The following is a 20,480-nucleotide window of genomic DNA, read 5'->3' as shown; positions in this document are numbered from 1 at the left end:
TCAGTTTAGGCCGATACGTATTATTCTACATATTTTTGGTAAAAAAAATCGCAATAAGCAATTATTGATTGGTTTGCGCAAAAGTTATAGCGTTTACAAAATAGGGATAGTTTTATGGCATTTTTATTAATAATTTTTTTTTTACTAGTAACGGCGGCGATCAGCGATTTTTATTGTGACTGCGACATTATGGTGGACACATCGGACATTTTTGACACATTTTTGGGACCATTGTCATTTATACAGCAATCACTGCTATATAAATGCAGTGATTCCTGTGTAAATGACCCTGGCAGTGAAGGGGTTAACCAGGGGGTGGCAATGTAGGGGTTAAGTGTTCCTAGGGGTGTGTTACTAACTGTGGAGGACTGGGCTTTCATTTAGTGAACACTGATCTCTGCTCCAATCACATGGTCAAAATTGGCATCCTATTTTCCTCCACAAATAGAGCTTTCTTTTGGTGGTTTTTGATCACCTCTGTGTTTTTTATTTTTATGCGCTATAAACAAAAGCAAAGCGACAATTTCAAAAAAAAAAAACACAATGGGGGTTATTTATGAAAGGCAAATCTACTTTGCACTGAAAGTGCACTTGGAAGTGCAGTCTCTCTAAATCTAATGGGTAGATCTGAAATGAGTGTTAGCTTGTACATGATTGGATGATAAAATCAGCAGTTTTTTTATATTCCTTGCATGCCCCCCTCGGATCTACAGCGACTTTACTTCCAACCGCACTTGCAGTGCAAAGTGAATTTTCCTTTACAAAATAACCCCCAATATCTTTTACTTTTTGATATAATAAATATCAGAATCACAGTTTAGGCTGATCTGTATTCTACATATTTTTGTTAAAAAAATTGCAATAAGCGTGTATTGATTGGTTTGCACAAGTGTTATAGCGTCTACAAAATAGGGGATAGATTTATGGCATTTTTATTATTATTATAATTTTTTTTACTAGTAATGATTTTTATTGGGACTGCGATATTGCGGCGGACAAATCTGACACGTTTGACACATTTTTGGGACCAGTGACATTTATGCAGCAATCAGTGCTATGAAAATGCACTGATTACTGTATAAATGACACTGGCAGGGAAGGGGTTAACACTAGGGGGCGATCAAGGGGTTAACCGTGTTCCCTAGTGTGTGTTCTAACTGTAGGGGGGTGGGGCTGACTAGGGGAGGAGAGAGATCGGTGTTCATGCTTAGTATGAGCACACGATCTGTCTCTACTCCCCTGAAAGAACTGGGAGTTTACACACACATCCTCAATCTCATTCGGTAAACAAGCAATCATGTGTGTCACTCGCATTGACTCCAGGGACACGATTTGGATGCGCGCCGCCGGAGGCGTCTTAAGGAGCCGACGCTCAGCTGCGATGGCTCGCTCAGGGGAGCCAACCTGCTGCATTATAAATGCAGCGGCTGGTCTGGAAGCAGTTAAAAAAAAAACAAGGATTTTAGCTCAGACATCAATGTATTTAGCTATTGTCTATGTAGGTCTTAACTTTTCCAGTAAGTCCAAAAAAATTAATAAAAAAAGTGAGTAAGTTTTAACACTAATCAGGTCTAGTTTATGATGGTTTATCTTACAGTAAAAAAGATTGACAGATCTTTTCATTAGAACATGTATATGTGTTTATCAGGTAGTACCTATGTCATCAAGAAAAGGAGAAAAAACCCTTATGACAATAGCCAAAACACTGTCTGAATTAGTCTGTTATTCCCCATAGGCAGTCCAACTGCCATCTGATGCTGTCGAAATCCCAGCAGTCAAGGAACTGTCTACAGTCAAAGCACATTACACCTATTCAGATACAGACAACTACCTTCAGTGTCTCAACAGCAAATCTTTTCAAGTTTACAAAACTCTTCATTTTTTAAGCAATTTTGATCCTATAATTTCTTTCATTTACCGAGTACAGGCTCATGTTTATGACTGCACCTAATGAGAATACATTTAAAACCTAAATGCAAACCTGTAATAATTCCTTTCTGTGAGGGCCGGAGGTGATGAATTACTTCTGATTGTTTATGATCAGGATTTTGTGTTGTTTTTATAGTATGTTGGTATTGTGTTGGTTATTATCTGGGGTGGTGTTAGAGAAAGCAGTGTATTTTTTGAATTTGGTAGTTTGCCTGTTATTTTAATATGTGTTATTTTCTATGTTGTATTTTAATTGTATGGATGTTTTATTTGTAGTGTACTTTTAGTTTTGTTATTTTGTGTTAATGGCTGTTATTGGTAATTTTGTTGTGTTTTTGCATCTTGTTTAGTCTATTGTTGTGATCTTGTGTTGTCTTTGTTAAGTGCGTCTGAGTCGTAACAATTTCTCAGGTTCCCTTTGGGATTAATAAAGTATTCTGCATTCTGTATGTAAGGTGGAAAAAAGGATGATACAATATAATCTATATAATGTTGCCTGTTTTATTGCTGACGGAAACTACTTACAGAAGAACTGACACTTTTCTATTATGAAGTTAATAGTTCTTAGTTCCGAAAGACAGACTGTTATGGCTTACAGGTATTTAAAGTGACCCAGATTCCTCTTGCTAACAAAACCTGTGCATAGGTGCTATTGTAAGCTCTTTGTTGCTTCCACTCTTATGTCACTGCTCTCTAACAATCCCTAGATAAATGTGAAAACTCAGTGTATAAATTGGCATTGCATTCAACATTCTGTCTGTTAAGTCTGCCTCCCTTCCTAGCCAATAAGGAGAGGAGAGATGAAGGAAGTAAAAAAATGAAAAGAGGCAACATGGATTTGTGCACATAGATTTCACAGCTTTTATTTCGGGATTGCGGGGCAAGAGAAATGGAGCATTAAAAGTTTACAACAAACTCCATGAACAGCAACATTTAAATGAGATAGCAAGAGGACTGACATGGGTCCATTTAGGGCTGCAGAGTACTAGGGACTAGCAACAAAGCTAAAAATAATGCAGCTGCTCCTCTTGACTACATACTGTATATATATTATAAACTGCCACTTAGTATAATTTAGCCACTTGCCTACTGGGCACTTCCACCCCCTTTCTGACCAGGCCAATTTTCAGCTTTCAGTGCTGTTGCATTTTGAATGACAATTGTGCATTCATGCAACACTGTACCCATATTAAATTTTTATTATTTTCTTTAGACATATAGAGCTTTTCTTTGGTTGTATTTAAGTATCACTTGGTTTTTAATTATTTGCGAAACAAATGAAAAGAGAACAAACGTTTTGAAAAAAAAACTTTTTTCTTTGTTTCTGTTATAAAATATTACAAATAAGTAATTTTACTTCTTAACTGATGTGCGCTGATGAGGCTGCACTGGTAGCCTGCACTGATGGGCACTGATAGGCACTGATAAGGTTGCACTGATGGGCTGAAGCCCTCTGTCGTCCAAAGTCACAGAGCTGGTCAAGGCTGGGATCCACCCAGATGTCTGGACCAGCACCTGGCTCAGCCTCTAAGCCACTGAAAGCCTTAGCCAGCCACTCCCGTTCCCTTCACAGTCCAGTGTGTGTGTGTGTGTGTGTGTGTGTGTGTGTGTGTGTGTGTGTGTGTGTGTGTGTGTGTGTGTGTGTGTGTGTGTGTGTGTGTGTGTGTGTGTGTGTGTGTGTGTGTGTGTGTGTGTGTGTGTGTGTGTGTGCGCGCCGGGGGGGCAGAGCAGACAGGGGTGACTGACAGTTATCAGCTCTCTGCTCGCGGAGCATAGAGACCTGAGCAATCAGGGGACAAGATGGAGCATTGGATTGATGACACATCCACCTAGGTAAGTATGATTTCAAAAAAAAAAAAAAGTAGAACCCCTATATTGTTTTGTACCTACAGGTAAAACAGTAAAAATCTCCTAAATGTGCTACCATTTAGAAGATATTTTGATGTAAAGCAGCCAGTGACAGCATTGGTGCAAGCGCACTGCACTCTCAATGGACAGTAAGGTGCGTTTTCCCGCATCGCATTACTCCCGCCGGCAGTTCACACTGCCCTATGCGGACGGCTGGGAGTGTCAATGATATGTTAATGACACCCCCAGATCCGTCCGCATATCGCAATGCGATCTGCCGACTCGCACAGGAATCGGATCGCATGGTGTGAACACCCATGCGATCCGATTCTGTTGCAGACCAAAAAAAGGGTCCCGTGCGAGTTTGCTGCGGGAGCGATGCGAATTCAGCCATACTATCTGTATGGCTGATCTCGCATCGCTACGGAGATCGGATGCGAATCACATCCGGATCTCCCCCCGCAGCAGTGTGAACCCAGCCTAAAGGTGAAAAAGCTGTGCCGTGGCTACAACTCATGTGTGGAGGTAACATCATTGCAGCTCAGCCATTAAAGTGGCCAGAGTCTGCCACCCTGGAAGGAAGATGGATTACCTGTCAGTAATGACAGAGCAGCACTGGAGAGATCTGTTTCACAAGTATGTCTATCATAATGTGCTAGTATTCATACTAGCACAGTATGACATTACCCAGAGGGGGACCTTTTTTTTTAATATGGTTTACTACCCCTAAGTTTGGTGGTAACATGCATGATACAAGTAACAATAGCTATATACAGTAGGGATTTTTTAATAGAAAATTATTGTTATATTGCAGCTTCTATAATAAAGATAATAGGAATCTTGCTGTAATAGTCGCTAAACTAAAAAAGAATTAGCCATTAGCTGCACATGTTTCTTAATGATTTCTGATACTGAAGGTCAATTGGCAGTATTCAGATCTGTCATAACTGCAATGACAAGTGAAACATTTTTCATAAAATGAGATGACTAATGGCAGGCAAGGCCAGCAACAGTTTGCTCTTTGAAGGTAATGGTGCCACCGTCGCAGCATGTGATGTTTTCTGTGTTATTGATACAGTCAGATTTAATAATGACCTCTGAGCGAGCAGCAGAATAGCAATTATAAATCGCAAATTAATATATCTGCTCAGTAGAACTCTTCATTGTCTGCACTCTTCCATGTCTACACTTGTCAAAACATACAAAATCTTGTCATCGCACACAAGGTAGTCAATCAATTATATCATTTCTGAACATCATTTCTTGTAGGGATTAATTGGGGAGATGAAAGTTGAATTATTTAGGAAAAGTTCATATTTCTTAACAATAGGGTAAATAAAACTGTTCTTTTGACCATGCAGGACAAAGGGACAATGGTGACCTAACTCCCCTGCCACCCATTAGATTGTCCTCACCTTTCCTTGCTCCCATATAGATTAAGAACAAAGTGAAATAACCAAGACTTCTGGTATGGGTGAATGTATATCCTTTACAGTTTTAAGTAGCTGCCCTCTTTGCTTCCGTTTGAAATGCAATTGCCATGGTGCTGCACATCAGTTATGGCACCAGCCATTTGATGGCTTGACAGTTAGGTTGAGAGAACAAGCAACTGTGACAGTTATCATTCATGACTTGAATGTAACTTTTTTCGGAAACAGTTAAATTAATAGGTTTACTTCCACTTTAATGCAGCTTTGTAGTCGTGAATACATAACCAAACTTATTTTTTTTAAATGTAAGTAGTGTAAGGATAAGGATAAGGTAAGGATAAGGTAATTTGACCCATTAGCAACCTTTTTCACTCGATGTATAGTGGAGCGAAGGGGTCAGGAGAAAGATACTGGCAAGGAGCATGCCGATAGGAAAATAAAAAAAGAGTAACAGAGAGATTTGGTCCTCATTGTACTGTTTCTTTTTTTGCTGTCCAGTCACAGGCTGGGGTGGGTCCAGGGTGACCTATGATCAGAAAATCTGGTTGAATTCTGCTTTATTTTTTTTTAAAGTGACCCAGTCAAAATAAAAATGTCCAAAAAGATCTACCTGCAAAAGATCTACCTGCAAAAGATATCCTGCTACCTGCAATTCTGAGCACACCACTCTATTGAAATCTTCCTCAGAAGTCTTCATAGAAACTGACACTTTTAGAAGTATCAATCTCCTATGTTCCCCACTGCGTTCAGTGGTTCCTCTTGCCAGCTTCCACTTCTTCACTACAAGTCACAGTAGTAACAAGGAGGTTAGCAGGAGGAATCAGCAGGAAAACACTGGAGATTGACACTTCCAGAAGTGTTGGTTACTCAGTAACATTCAACGGAATGGCATTTGGTGGCACAAACTGCAGAGTCGCTATAACTTTAGACAACTTTTAAAATTATTACTGCTATTTACTATTTGTATTTTTAATATTTAAATACAAAATAATTATAGAGTACATCCATGACATAGGACTCACACAATGATGTGGGTTTCTAATTAGAGAGAGCACAGGCACCTCATGGACCGCAAACTAGTTTGCTCCAATAATGGAAAAAAATCTTTACTGAATCCAGTCAGATAACCCCATATCATGTATTCTGTATCACCCATAAATGTAAGTAGTAATTTATGTTTTGCATTTTTATGAAAGCATCCACACATTTTTTTGAAGCAGCCTATTGAAACTGATATAACCAGTTCCTGTGATTTCATTACTCTTCTAGTGAAGAACCCTTCACATATGCAGAGGTTATACTGCATTTTGCAAAAAGTGCCCTTAATCTTTTGCAATGAGTGTCCTTATGTGCTTTATGATAACTTTAGTGAAATTAACTGGTCTACCTAAATTAGAATACAGTCTGAATAATGGCAGCTGATGGGACAACATAGAATTCTAAGGGTCTGCATTGATGGGCTTTTGTTCACTTTTGTTCAGAACATCTTCTCTAACAATTCAAGTCTATGAGAATGCAAATGCAGTTCAAATGCAGATTAACTACACCTGCAATGAATTCTGAATGATCTCAGAAGTGTCTCAAGCTGGTGACACAAGCACACTGCATTTGCCCATTGAAGCCTGTTGTCATAGGCCCTAAGAATGGTCGGGGCCTAATCTGCCATGAAACAAATGGGCCACTGCATATTAATGTTGTCCATGAAGAGGCTTTATATCACTTTATTGGAAGCCTCCTTACATGTGCACACACACATGCCTCATGTTTTAAGAAAAATTGCTTGTGACTGTGTAATTGGCCCATTTTAAGCAACTAGTGGCAGGAGAAGGTCAACCAGTGCCCAGGGTAATAATGTCAAATTGCAACCCTTCCCCAGATGCAAGACTAACCCCCCGCATTGCAGTCAGTGAATGCATTAATAACCCTCAAAACAGTTGTCAGTGGATGCATTAATAACCTCTAAAACTGACAGCACAGATGTCAGTGCATGCAATAATAACCCTCAGCATTGATGTCAGTGAACACAATAAAACCCCCAGCACGGGTATTAGTGTACACAGTAATAACCCCCAGCATCTGTGTCAGTATTACTAACCTCCTCCCCCACATTGGTGGTCAGTGGCATTGAAACTGAACACCTCCCATGACCACCAATGTAGGGGAGAGGGTTAACTTTAACAGGCATGACCGAAAATGTAGGAAAAGGGGGTCTTAGGTTAACAATTCACTGCCATGAGGACCAATGCAAGGTGGGGGGGTGGGGGGTTAACATTCACTGCTACTGACCACCAGTGCAGATGGGGAATGGAGAGTAAATATTCACGACCACTGACTACTAATGTGAGGGTGGGGGGAGGGTAGTGGCAGTGAACTCTCCATCTGTACATTCCCCACCTGCATTAGTGGCAGTGGCAGTAAATGTTACCCCTCCCCCTGTTTCTGCAGTCCTGCAACAGACAGAAACTGCTGGCAGGGGTAAGGGAAAGAGATTCCAGTCCAGCAGCTAGAGGGAGGACAGAGCAGAATCATGACATTATTATGACGTTAGATTACTGATATATAAGTATATGTGTGGATAGATTTTTATTAATGCTTCTAAAACTTCAGAGAGTTTTGTGACACCAGAATACACTCATTGGTTACTTTATTAGGTGCACCTCTCCAATTGCTTGGTAACACAAATTGTTAATCAGCCAATCACATGGCAGCAACTCAATGCATTTAGGCATCTAGATGTGGTGAAGACAACTTGCTGAAGTTCAAACCGAACATCAGAATGGGGAAGAAAGGGGATTTAAGTGAACGTGGCATGGTTGTTGGTGCCAGATGGGCTGGTCTGAATATTTCAAAAACTGATGATCTACTGCGATTTTCATACACAACCATCTCTAGGGTTTACAGAGAATGGTCTGAAAAAGACAAAATATGCAGTGAGCGGAAGTTGTGTGGATGAAAATGCCTTATTGATGTCAGAGATCAGAGGAGAATGGGCAGACTGGTTTGAGATTATAGAAAGGCAACAGTAACTCAAGTAACCGCTCATTACTACCAAGGTAGGCAGAATACCATCTCTGAATGCACAACACATCAAACTTTGAAGCGGTAGGGCTACAGCAGCAGAAGACCACAATGGGCGCCACTCCTGTCAGCTAGGAACAGGAAACTGAGGATACAATTTGCATAGGCTCACCAAAAGTGGACAATAGATGATTGGAAAAATTTTACCTGGTCTGATGAGTCTCTTTTTCCACAGTGACATTCAGATGGCAGGGTCAGAATTTGGCGTAAAACAACATGAAAGCATGAATCCATCCTGTATCAACAGTTAGGTTGCTGCTGGTGGTGTAATGCTGTGGGGGATATTTCTTTGGCACACTTTGGGCCCTTTAGTACCAATTGAGCATCGTTTAAATGCCATGGCCTACCTGACTATCGTTGTTCACCATGTTCATCCCTTATCTTCTGATGGCTACTTTCAGTAGGCTAATGCACCATGCCACAAAGCTCAACTTTTCTCAAGCTGGCTTCTTGAACATGATGCTCAATCCAATAGAGGATTTTTGGAACGTGGTTGAACAAGAGATTCTCATCATGTATGTACAGCCAACAAATCTGCAGCAACTGCGTGATGCTATCATGTCAATTTGGACCAAAATCTCTGAGGAATGTTTCCAACACCTTGTTGTATCTATGCCATCTAGAATTAAGGCTGTTTCTGAAGTCAAAAGAGGGTCCAACCTGGTTCTAGCAAGGTGTACCACATAAAGTGGCCGATGAGTTTAGTTTCAGTATTAGGAACAACTACTGCACAACCATAATAGCTGGTAGATTCAGTGTAATTGTAAATTGACATGCTTATGCTTGCAATATACTTATGCTTCCAAATATCGGCCTGTTCCTGATGAACCTGCTGAAATTCACTTATTTGATGGCCTTGTTTTCCCTTTCCACCCAACATCCTATGACTGAAAAAAAAAGAGGAAAAAAAGCAGGGCAGAAAATTGTAGGCCAAACTGTTCAGGTCTCTGTTAAAATCCCAGGGGAGTGATTTGTTCATCCATAGATGTAGGAAGACTGTATGTTAGGTTTTTGTTCTTTTATCCAGTATTTTCAACAAAATATGTCTATCAGTCTAGTGCCAGCCTTTGCATCTTGCCATGTAATATTGAAAGAGAGGAAGTATACTTCTATGTCCAACACTTTAGGAAAGTATGCTTTATAGAATAAGCATGTACAAAGACAACTTCATAAACTAATATCAGTAGAACAAGCAATAGCTGAAATGTCTTTCCCAAGATTCAAATTAATGCAGCTTTTGATTAGCTTGTTAAATATTTAGAATGTTGTTAAGCATCATTTCTTATTCTGATCACATAAATGTTTAACTTCTTTATATTTTAATACATGGAGGGCTTGTAGTTACAAGCTTCAATACGAAAATGTAAGATTCTGTTTCTATGATGTAAAAAAAAAAAAAAAGCACTTTTAAGACATAGTTTAATCTACATTTTATTATATTTATTTGCATAGTCTATGATACTGTGATATTTAACTTATCCCCGATCAATACTCTCAAAGAAAGCTTTCTTAGAGAGCAAAGGTCACACGTTCTGGTATGATATACAGTCAAAGTGTTCAATTCCCATGCTATTCTTCCTTTCTGAATAGAAGTGACTCTTGAACAATATCAAGCATAGCACAGGTTGTGCCTAGAAGAGATAGATCCCCAGCTGTTAGTGAAGCAAAGGTAAAATGACTAACAATGTTTCATAGAAGCAATTTTTCTTTATCAATCCTGATTTCACCCCTGTCCTCAAAAGATGTTTTCAACCTGCACCGAAAATGTAGCAGGCAGATAAATCTTAAGTGCTGATTTTTTATTTTTTTTTCATGGTTGTAATATAAAGTTTTTTTGGGCAGAAAAATAACTTTTTAACATATTGTTGGTTATGGCTTTTGCTGTCTGTGTTCCATTAGGGCGATTTTTCTTTACTTTGTGTCCTATAAATATAGCAGGAAGCGGGAGGAAGTCTCTCCAAAGTGAGGGGATTTCCCCTCTTAGCCCTTGTACACACGGTCGGAGAATCCGGCGGAATGTGTCTTATCGGACTGTGTTGTCGGATAATCCGACTGTGTGTGGTATGCATCAGACTGATTCCGTCGGAATATCCGTCGGATCCAATTTTCCAACTTGTTGGAAATATTTTCCGACAAACTGGTCCGATCGGACATACTCCCATCATGTGTAGAGAATTTTGATCGGACCAAGTGCCACGCATGCTCAGATCAAACTCCTACATCAAAGCTAATGGCTACTAGCCTGAATGTAGTCCCCTCGTAACGAAATTACGTCATCACGTTCTGAAAGATTGGATTTTTCGACAACTTTGTCCGACCGTGTGTATGCAACAGTTTCGGGCAAGATCCGACGGACAAAATCCGACGGACAAAATCCGACGGACAAAATCCGACGGATTTGGTTGTCGAAATCTCCGACCATGTGTACAGGGGCTAAGACATTTGTCACTATACCCTCATCTTTTTTCCTGGTGACACCTGCAACATTTTTTTAATTTCTCATCACTTTTTGTCTATGTAACAATGGTCAAAGGGACAAATACAGGGAGTATTGACCTGATCCTGATGTAAACCTGACCTGATCCTGATCAAAAAACTGACCTGAAACGCTGAACAACTACTTTGTCAAATACTGTAGCTGTGAAAATAGATGCTTCAATTCGCACCATGCATGTTTGAACCTAGCCTTTTATGTAGTTTGTCTCAAAGTGAATCTGATTCCAGAACATTTAAGTTTTGAACAACGTATGGAGGGGTTGGAACCCCTGTCAGCTTTTTATTGGTACCTGTCCCTGCTGAGGAGATTAGCTCTCTATATTTGTCTTGGTGGCAATTGTAACAGCATAAAAAGTGATAAAAAATTCTAAATGTTATGATTGCTACTGGAACTTGAGGTGAGGGGTAGTCTTCCAATAGATAAACCTGTTCTGTTTTTAACTATCCAAGGTGGGATTTCCCATCACTTTGAAGATATTTCCACTTTCTATGGGACTCCCCAATGGGATAAAAAAAAACTAATAAAAAATAACAATGGTGGTTGTAAACATTCCTTACCTTATCTAAAACAAAAAAAAGAAATTCTGCATTAGAGGTAATTTTTTAATTAAATTGTATTTCTACATGGAGCATATTGCTGTTCCAATAAAAGGTCACAGTTATAGGATGTTCTATTGGATTGCAACAAAAATGATTTTTCTTTAGAGTTTTGTTCTACAAGTGCCTATCATACCACAGGCACAGCAAGTGTTACCTGTAGTGCTGTCTTAATGAGAGGGCACACCTGGGCACTGCCCAGGGGCCCCAGCTGCACGGGGGGCCCTGCACTTTCCCCAAAGCAGCTAGTCCTTGAGCCCACGCTGCCCCAAAATTGGGGTCCCCATGATGGCACTGAGAGTGATGTATACACAGGGGAGGCAGGCTGGCAGCAGTGCACCATGCTGTGCAGAATGATACCTATTATTTCACAGCCAGCAGGGAGGGGCGGGGCCGGAGTGCCAGTGATGCTCTGACCCGTCCCATGCAACTTCAATGTTAGGGACTCGAAGGCTACGGGGTAGGAGCTGGAGTGGGAGCTGCTGAGTCAGCAGCACTGAAAGCCCACCTACGGAAGTAGCATTGTGGATGGTGTCATGAAGGATGTAGAGAGGCTACAGTGTAGAGGGTATCAGGGATGTAGTAGGGTCACAATACAAGGGGTATCTTGGTATATGGTTACAATGGTGGGGGGGATATCTAGGGTGTAGAGGGATAAGCGTGCTGGGGGGATATCTGGGGTGTAGAGGGGTCAGAGTGCTGGGGGGTATATGGGATGTAGAGGGGTCAGGGTGCTGGGGGGATATCTGGGGTATAGAGGGATCAGAGTGCTGAGGGGATATCTGGGGTGTAGAGGGGTCAGAGTGCTGAGGAGGCATCAATCTAGCAGATATATTATATTCAAAGGACAGCTTTGTTACTTTATGTATGTAGTATTTTCCCACTGTTGGCCACTTTGCTGTACAGAATGGTTTTTCATGTAGTTAATGCGAAGCTCCACCCAAAAGGGGAAGCTCCGCTTTTCTGCCTCCTACCTACTTGATGTCTGTTTACCTGCACTGTCTCCATTGTAGGGGCCCCAGACTATTACTTTGCCCAGGGGACATTGGTGCTAGTAAGATGGCCCAGGTTACCTGCCATCATTGTTTGGATACTAAAGATATGCAGGCAATAGGGGGAATTTACTAAGAATGGAGCAAGTATGCATGGCAATCAGTCAGCTTCTAGCTTTCGTTTTCAAAGCTTAACCAAACAAGCAGAAGATAGAAGCTGGGGGCACATTTAGAACATGCTATGTAGGCCACAGAGCTCTAGCTCCACCTTTTAATGTACAAATGCGTACTAGTAACCATAACATTGTTTGGTTTAATTTTTATTCATGTTAGGCATAAAGAAATAAGAAGGAATTTTGATTCAACTCGCTGGACATTTTATATATATATAAAGCAAGCGAGGCAAAAAATATGCAACACTCTTGCTAGCAATGATAACCTAGCAAGTCAGAATATTAGGCAAATATCGCTTATAATGTTTTTTTAGGACATGGTACAAAATTTACAAAAACTCAATTACTGAGAAGGTGATCCTAAAGAGTATAAAGAACAGGAAGCCATCTCAACAAAATCAAAGATAGGTGAGAAATCTGCTTGTCCTGAAACTGCTACAATGTGTGGTAAAATTTTTGACCCTTGGTCTTGGTCTTGGTTCTTAACCACTTAAGCCCCGGACAAATTTTCAGCCAAAGGACCAAGCCCCTTTTTGCGATTCGGCACTGCGTTGCTTTAACTGACAATTGCGCGGTTGTGCGACGTGGCTCTCAAACAAAATTGGCGTCCTTTTTTTCCCACAAATAGAGCTTTCTTTTGGTGGTATTTGATCACCTCTGCGGTTTTTATTTTTTGTGCTATAAACATAAATACAGTGACAATTTTGAAAAAAATGCTATATTTTTTACTTTTTGCTATAATAAATATCCCCAAAAATATATAAAAAAACATTTTTTTCCTCAGTTCAGGCCGATATGTATTCTTCTACAGATTTTTGGTAAAAAAAAATCGCAATTAGCGATTATTGATTGGTTTGCGCAAAAGTTATAGTGTTTACAAAATAGGGGATAGTTGTATAGTATTTTTATTAATATTTTTTTTACTAGTAATGGCGGCGATCAGCAATTTTTATTGTGACTGAGACATTATGGCAGACACATCAAACATTTTTGACACATTTTTGGGACTATTGTCATTTATACAGCAATCAGTGCTATTTAAATGCACTGATTCCTGTGTAAATGGCACTGGCAATGAAGGAGTTAACCACTAGGTGGCAGTGTAGTGTTATGTATGACGTTATGTGCTTTTTTTTATTGTAGGGGCATGGCCTGGCATGTGACATCACTGATCGTCTTTCCCTATAAAAGGGAAGAGACGATCGGTGACAGCCACAGTAGGAAGCACGGGGAGAGTTTTGTTTACACAGACCTCTCCTCATTCTTCAGCTCTGTGACCCGATTGCGGGACACCAGTGGTGATCGGGTCCGCTGGTCCACGGCCACGGTCACAGAGCTCAGGAACGGCCGGCGGCGCACTCCCGAACCACGGCTGGGCACTTAAAAAGCAACGTAGAGGTACATGCTTGTGCCCAGCTGTGCCATTCTGCCGACGTATATATGTGCAGGAGGCGGTCCTTAAGTGGTTAAACTAAGATCCATAAAACCCTAAGTGGTCCATGGATGGGTGTCAGGGGGGTCCATGAAAGGTCAGATAAACAATAATATTTACATTCACTATACACTCCTCCCCCTTGTCCCAATCAATAGTTTCCCATTGAAACAAATGAAAGAAAATGCACCCTGACACTACTTATAGCGCTGACCACTAAGCGCCTCTTGACTTGTTGTTGGCCCATTTTTACCATTTAAATTTGTATCATCATTCTATGCACAACTGCCATCTTGTGCCACTCCATAATAGCAAGTGCTTATTTTCTAGTAGTAAAAGTAGATTTAAGCAGAATTAACATTGTTTTGTTTAATGTACACAAGATACAGTAATTGTTTTTTGTTAATGTGTGGTCATTACTTTTTGCATGAAAAGGAGTGAGGTTTTGCAAAGATTGTTTAAGCCATATTTGTATGATGTAATCAAATTTCAATTAAATAAAGTACATAGTGTACATTTATTGCAAGCAAAGTAGTATTTAAATAAATATTTATTGATGGGGGTGGGGGGGGTCCATAGTTTTCATCAGTTTCTTAGATGGGTCGATGACTGAAAAAAAGTTTAAGAACCACTGGTTTAGATCAAGTTATTGATGAGGGTTACCTAATTCACATTCATAAGAATATTTCACTGCTAAGGTGATAAATGCCAACAATATTTTTGTATTCCAGTTGTATAGTTAAAAAAAAAAATCACGTGTACATTATGGCAATGTTTCAATGCTAATATAAAAGCTGCTTAAGCAAATTACAGTCGGTTGTTAAAAAAATATACAATGCAATATTGCATCATATCATAATTAAATCTACAACTAATTTACATATGTATCAGACCGACACAACTAACACAATATTAGTACAGATAAAAAAACAGTTATCAAATATTTGCATTCATGTAAAGGGATTTTTTTGACAATAATAAAAGCCAGATCATGATGTTACTTAAGGGATTATCATTCAAACTTTTACTTACTGCACATCTCGCAATAAATGTTCTCCTTCTAAAATAACATTTCTATAAAATGAATATGTCAATTGAAAGTTACTGCAAATGATTACCAGATTCCTGATACCAAAACCCCCATCTATTTTTATATTAGTGGTAGTCATGTGATCTGTGTAACGCTGTTAAACCCAGTGAACACACAGTATGTAGAATTACAGTGTATAAATGTACTTAAAGATCTCAAACGGTTCACATTAAAAATGCTGTATATTGCATCCAAATGCAGCATGGAGCCATCGTAGACCCAAAAATATACCTCAAATATAAGCGAAACATAAGAATCTACTTCTGAATTAATATGCTATACTTATAATTGCATCCGTCGGCATAATGTATGCTTCCCAAACAGATCCAGACGGAACTATAAATCATATAGTCACTTGTGCATTCCCTCTAGGCAATGGAGCACCTGAGTTGTACTTATGCCATGTATTTATATGTGAACTGTGCACTATTTACTCTACTGCATTTACATATGCTGTGTCCTGGATGTACTTTAAAACCCCTTACACAGCTTTGGAGCATATTACAGCAACCTGAGCTCTAAGAACAACCAGCAAATGAAAAGCAGCTCTGTTTTGTTAACACCCATTGTTATCCAGATAAAGGTATTGCTGAAGGCAACTTGCTGCCCGTCATTACACACAGTATGTATATACCATCAACATAAAATAACAAGCCCAATTCATACACAATTACAACGCACAGCAGATTTCATACACGGTGTGAGCAAAACAATGGATATTACCAGGAAGGACAAACCCAAGGCAAAGCTGACTCTTTAGCAATACAAAAATATATAAAGTGAGAACATACACAATAAATTACATTTAAGCACAATTACAATATCAATTGTTTCATATAAGCATGGTTTGACCTTTAGAGCACATGTACATTGATGATACTATTCAAATACAGATATTTTTGCTTTAATCTTTTATATGATGCATGAGCAAAATATTTCACCTGTGGTCATAGCACTTTGTGGCACTGGAAAAGTTGCTTTCTTATTGTGGGCCTAAAGCCATAAACCTCAAATGCCAGTTAGAAGATCTGATTGTGCAACTGTGATTTGAGTATGGACGCTTGTCGGGAAACATCTACATTCACTCCGGTTAATTGACACCTGAATGGCATGACACCCAGATGACAGGGACTACACATTTTTCTCATCCTCACACAACAAATCTTCTCATATTTATTTTATTTTTTTAATACTCAGCGTGATTTCCCCAAATTATGTCAAGCAAGTATGAGCTTCCAATGTCTAACCAATTCCAGACCATGTACTTATAGCTATATCCTTGGCCCCTTCTTGGGAGAACAGTACATGCTGGAAGTATGGACACTTGTTTCATTTTAGCCTGCATATTTATGCATTGCTCAGACACCCCAGACATCAGCCTTATTTAGGGGGACCTGTAGTGTCCAGATGGGAAAATCTGTTCAGAATGAATGATTTGTTGTGAAGCTGAAAACAGGTTTGCTTAGGGCCAGAGGTTCTCTCTGAGACATGGGGTTGATTAACTAAAACTAGATAGTGAAAAATCTGATGCAGCTATGAATGGTAACCGATCAGCTTCTAACTTCAGCTTGTTCAAAAGAGCTTTTGACAAAAAAAAACAAAAAAAAAACTGGAGGCTGATTGGTTTCTGTGCAGAACTGCACTAGATTTTGCACTCTCCAGTTTTAGTAAATCAACCCCACAGTCATAGGAGTGCGCACAGGGTGTGCCAGTTGTGCCAAGGCACACCCTAAATCAACCTGTCTGATGCAGATTCCCCCCTGTTTAGACCCCTGATGTTTCATCAAAGACCCATAACAGGGTTCCTCTGCTGACACTGTCAGTATATATATATATATATATATATATATATATATATATATATATATATACATATACACACGTTCACACACATCCAAATATGTTTGAGCTTTGGGGTGCACACCCTGATGCAACAGACTGTGTACACTTATGCCCACAGTTGTTTTTGGAATAATTAATAACTATCTAGACGGTTCGACTTACGTCCATAGACATTTTAAGACAATCAGAAGTTGTGGAGGAACTACAATCCCCAGCATGCCCTGCTGCATGAAAATTGTAGTTCTACCACAACTCATGAATGCCTGTGTAAGTCATTAGAGAAGAACTAATTGCAACAGCACACAGCAAAACACAAGAAAAGTAAAAAAAAAAAAAAAAAGGATAACTGTGTCAATGTGTTTAAAATCTTGAGTGCAGAGAAATCTGATAAATATGGAAAAACGCAAGCAGCATGAGCAGTGCATAATTCAATATTATTACTTCTTTAATAATAAAAGTAACGCTATCATGGATCAATACTTCTGTGATAAATACAAGGCTTAAATCAATGCATAAAGAAGCTTAAAGGATCATTCCTTAATAGCATTATACACATTATAATCATTTCGAAGACAAGTGTCAATATATGTTCTTATACAATGTAGTATCCTAACTAACATCCTAGAGCTACTAGTTTCATGAGATCAGTAGTGGACCTAGCAGAGAGTGGCCAGGTGAAGCTACACTGACCCTTTTCCAACTGCTCTACCAGTGGCAGTTATAGCATTTCATATGACTCTTACAAACAAAATAAACCACATCTAAAAACTGAACAATCCAAGCTAGTCCAACTCTTGAAATGTGACAATTCAGACAACTGCCCATACTATAGAACAAGCCCCTATAGGCAACAAACCTATGTGAAATGACCTCTGCATTTAGGTTTATAAATCATCCCCCAAGTACAAATAAAATCTTCAATATCTAGCTCTAAATATAAGTCTATAGATGTCTATATATATATATCCTAGCCCATAAAGAGTGCAGAGCAGAGCGTTTGTCTCCAGGATGTTCTCACTTACCAGCAATCCTTAAGTAAGAGAGAGCGGAGCCCCAGCATATGGTTGATGCTGATGCTGCTGCAGCCTGTATCCTAAGAAGATGCTGATGTGAGAATATGTGCGGAAGGAGTGAGCAGAGGAGCTGAGATGTGACACATACACACGCCAGGGCTCCGGATTCGCTCTCTGCACATCCCTGGGAGAGTAAAGCCAGGTGCAGGGCACACTCCTGCAGAGAAGCACACACGTCACTCAGCTAGCATGAGCTTGGCCAGCCTCAGCAAGCCACAATCACTAGCTGACTCTCAGAGGAAGGGAGGAGGTGTCTTTTCACAGTCAAGCCTCTGACACTGTCATGCTCTCTTAGCTTACTGAAACTTCCAGGGGACAGTCCTTACTGGATCGATATACGATTTAGAAACAGAAAAGTGGCGGCAAAAAAAAAAGACCAAGTGGTCCATTGAGTCTGCCCTTATTGTATATATGTGTGTATATATATATACACACATATATATACAGTATATATAATTTTATTAAATAAAAACTTGTTAGTTATGCAGAAGATCTTGTAAGAAAAATAGCAAACCCCATGCTTTATTAGCAATCAAAGTAGATAATGGCGTTAATCTTGTGAAATCAGTGTAACACAAGCAATTGCCTTTTTTTTTTTACATTTTTACAAACACAATACTTTATAAAACTGAGCTCATAATTTTTTCCTCCAGCCCGTGACCACCCACCTCCCTCCCCTCCCTGACTTCTCCATCAAAATCATTAATACAACCATCAGTCCCTCTCATCATGCCAAGGTACTAGATGTAATCCTAAACTCCAATTTGTCCTTTCAGACCCAAACCCAATCACTGTCCAAATCGTGTAGACTTCACCTCCGAAAACATCTCCAAAATACGCCTCTTTCTAACTGTTGACACCACTAAGCAACTTATTCACTCCCTTGTTATCTCTCGTCTTGACTATTGTAACTCCCTCCTCGTTGGCCCCATAAACCTCCTCAAAAACTTTCCATAAGCTATCCCCTCTTCGTTCTATCATGAATGCTGCTGCCGGAGTCATCCACCTTACCAACCATTCAGTGTCTGCCACTCATCTCTGCCAATCCCTCTACTGGCTTCCCATTGCCCAACAAATAAAATTCAAAACACTAGCAATAATTTACAAAGCCATTTACAATTTTACCCCAAGCCCCAAGCTACATCACCAATCTTATCTCTTAATATCACCCAAACCGTCCTCTCCGCTCCCCCCAAGACCCTCTGCTCTCTAGCTCCCTTGTCTTCTCATTACCCCAATCTGTCCAGTTATCTCCTACTCTGTCCACTTTTAGGTAATCCCTGAAAATTCATCTCTTCAGGGAGGCCTATCCTGCCTTCAGCTAACAACCGAATCTTCTAATTCCCTCATCAGTTCATCCCTCACAGCTACTACCTTTTGTTTCACCAGCCCCTCCCTCTTATGCCACGTACACACAATCGAAATTCTCGTCGGAAAAAGCTCTGATGGTTTTTCCGACGGAATTCCAACGGAATTTGGCTCAAACTGTCTTGCCTACACACGGTCACATCAAATTCCGATTGTTTGTAACGCGGTGACGTACAACACGTATGACGGGACTAGAAAAAAGAAGTTCAATAGCCAGTAGCCAATAGCATCCGTGATTTTTGGCATGTCGGAATTGCATACACGCGATCGGAATTACCGATAGAAAGCTTTTCCATCTGGAAAATTGAGAACATGCTATAAATTTTTGGCTGGCGGAAATTCGGATAGCTAAATTCCGATGGAGCATACACACGGTCGCATTTTTCTATGAAAAGCTCTCATTGGTCTTTTTCTGGCCGGAATTCCGATCGTGTGTACGCGGCATTAGACTGTAAGCTCGCAGGATGATGGCCCTTCTAATGCCCTCTACACACGGTCGGAATTTACAATGGAAAATGTGCGATCGGATCGTGTTGTCGGAAAATCCAATTGTATGTGGGGTCCATCGGACTATTTTCGTCAGAATTTCCAACACACAAAGTTTGAGAGCAGGATCTAATATTTTCCAACAACAAATTCCGATTGTGTGTAGACAAATCCAACGCACAAAGTGCCACGCATGCTCAAAATAAATTACGAGATGAAAGCTATTGGCTACTGGCCCGTTTATAGTCCAGACGTACGCGTTGTACGTCACCTCGTTAAGAACAATTGGATTTTCGGACAACTTTGTCTGACCGTGTGTATGCCAGACAAGTTTGGGCCAAAATCCGCTAGAAAAATTTCAAAGGATTTTGTTGTCGGAATGTCCGACCGTGTGTACAGAGCATAAGTTCTAACGGTCTTGTATTGAATTGTATTGTTGCTGTATTGTCTCCCTTTATATTGTAAAGTGCTGCGCAAACTGTTGGCGATATATAATTCCTGTATATTAATAATAATAAAATATTTTTCCTTTTTTCATTCTTGTCTGCATCTTAGTGCTGCTGATTTACTGCAGTTTATTTGTAGCTACTTGCATGCCTACATGCATGCACTCCAGCAATGACTGTGTGACATTACTTACACCATG

The 20,480-nt window shown here is 39.9% G+C and overlaps 1 protein-coding gene across 3 annotated transcripts in view; it reads right to left on the bottom strand.

The window, feature by feature from the left end:
- HS3ST5 (heparan sulfate-glucosamine 3-sulfotransferase 5) overlaps positions 1-18,210 on the bottom strand; it is a 445,057-nt gene extending 426,847 nt beyond the window's left edge. For all 3 annotated transcript variants that reach the window (XM_077487086.1, XM_077487087.1, XM_077487088.1), the window contains exon 1: positions 17,930-18,210. The gene's annotated coding sequence lies outside the window, so the exon portion shown is untranslated. The remainder of the gene's footprint in view (positions 1-17,929) is intronic.
- Between the last annotated feature and the right edge of the window lie 2,270 nt (positions 18,211-20,480).

Source organism: Lithobates pipiens, unplaced genomic scaffold, assembly GCF_037356315.1.
Source record: "Lithobates pipiens isolate NorthernLeopardFrog02 unplaced genomic scaffold, aLitPip1_a1.2 Scaffold_18, whole genome shotgun sequence".
Lineage (NCBI taxonomy): Eukaryota > Metazoa > Chordata > Amphibia > Anura > Ranidae > Lithobates > Lithobates pipiens.
Note: the sequence above shows the minus strand (reverse complement) of the source record. Positions and strands in the feature narration are given on the sequence as shown.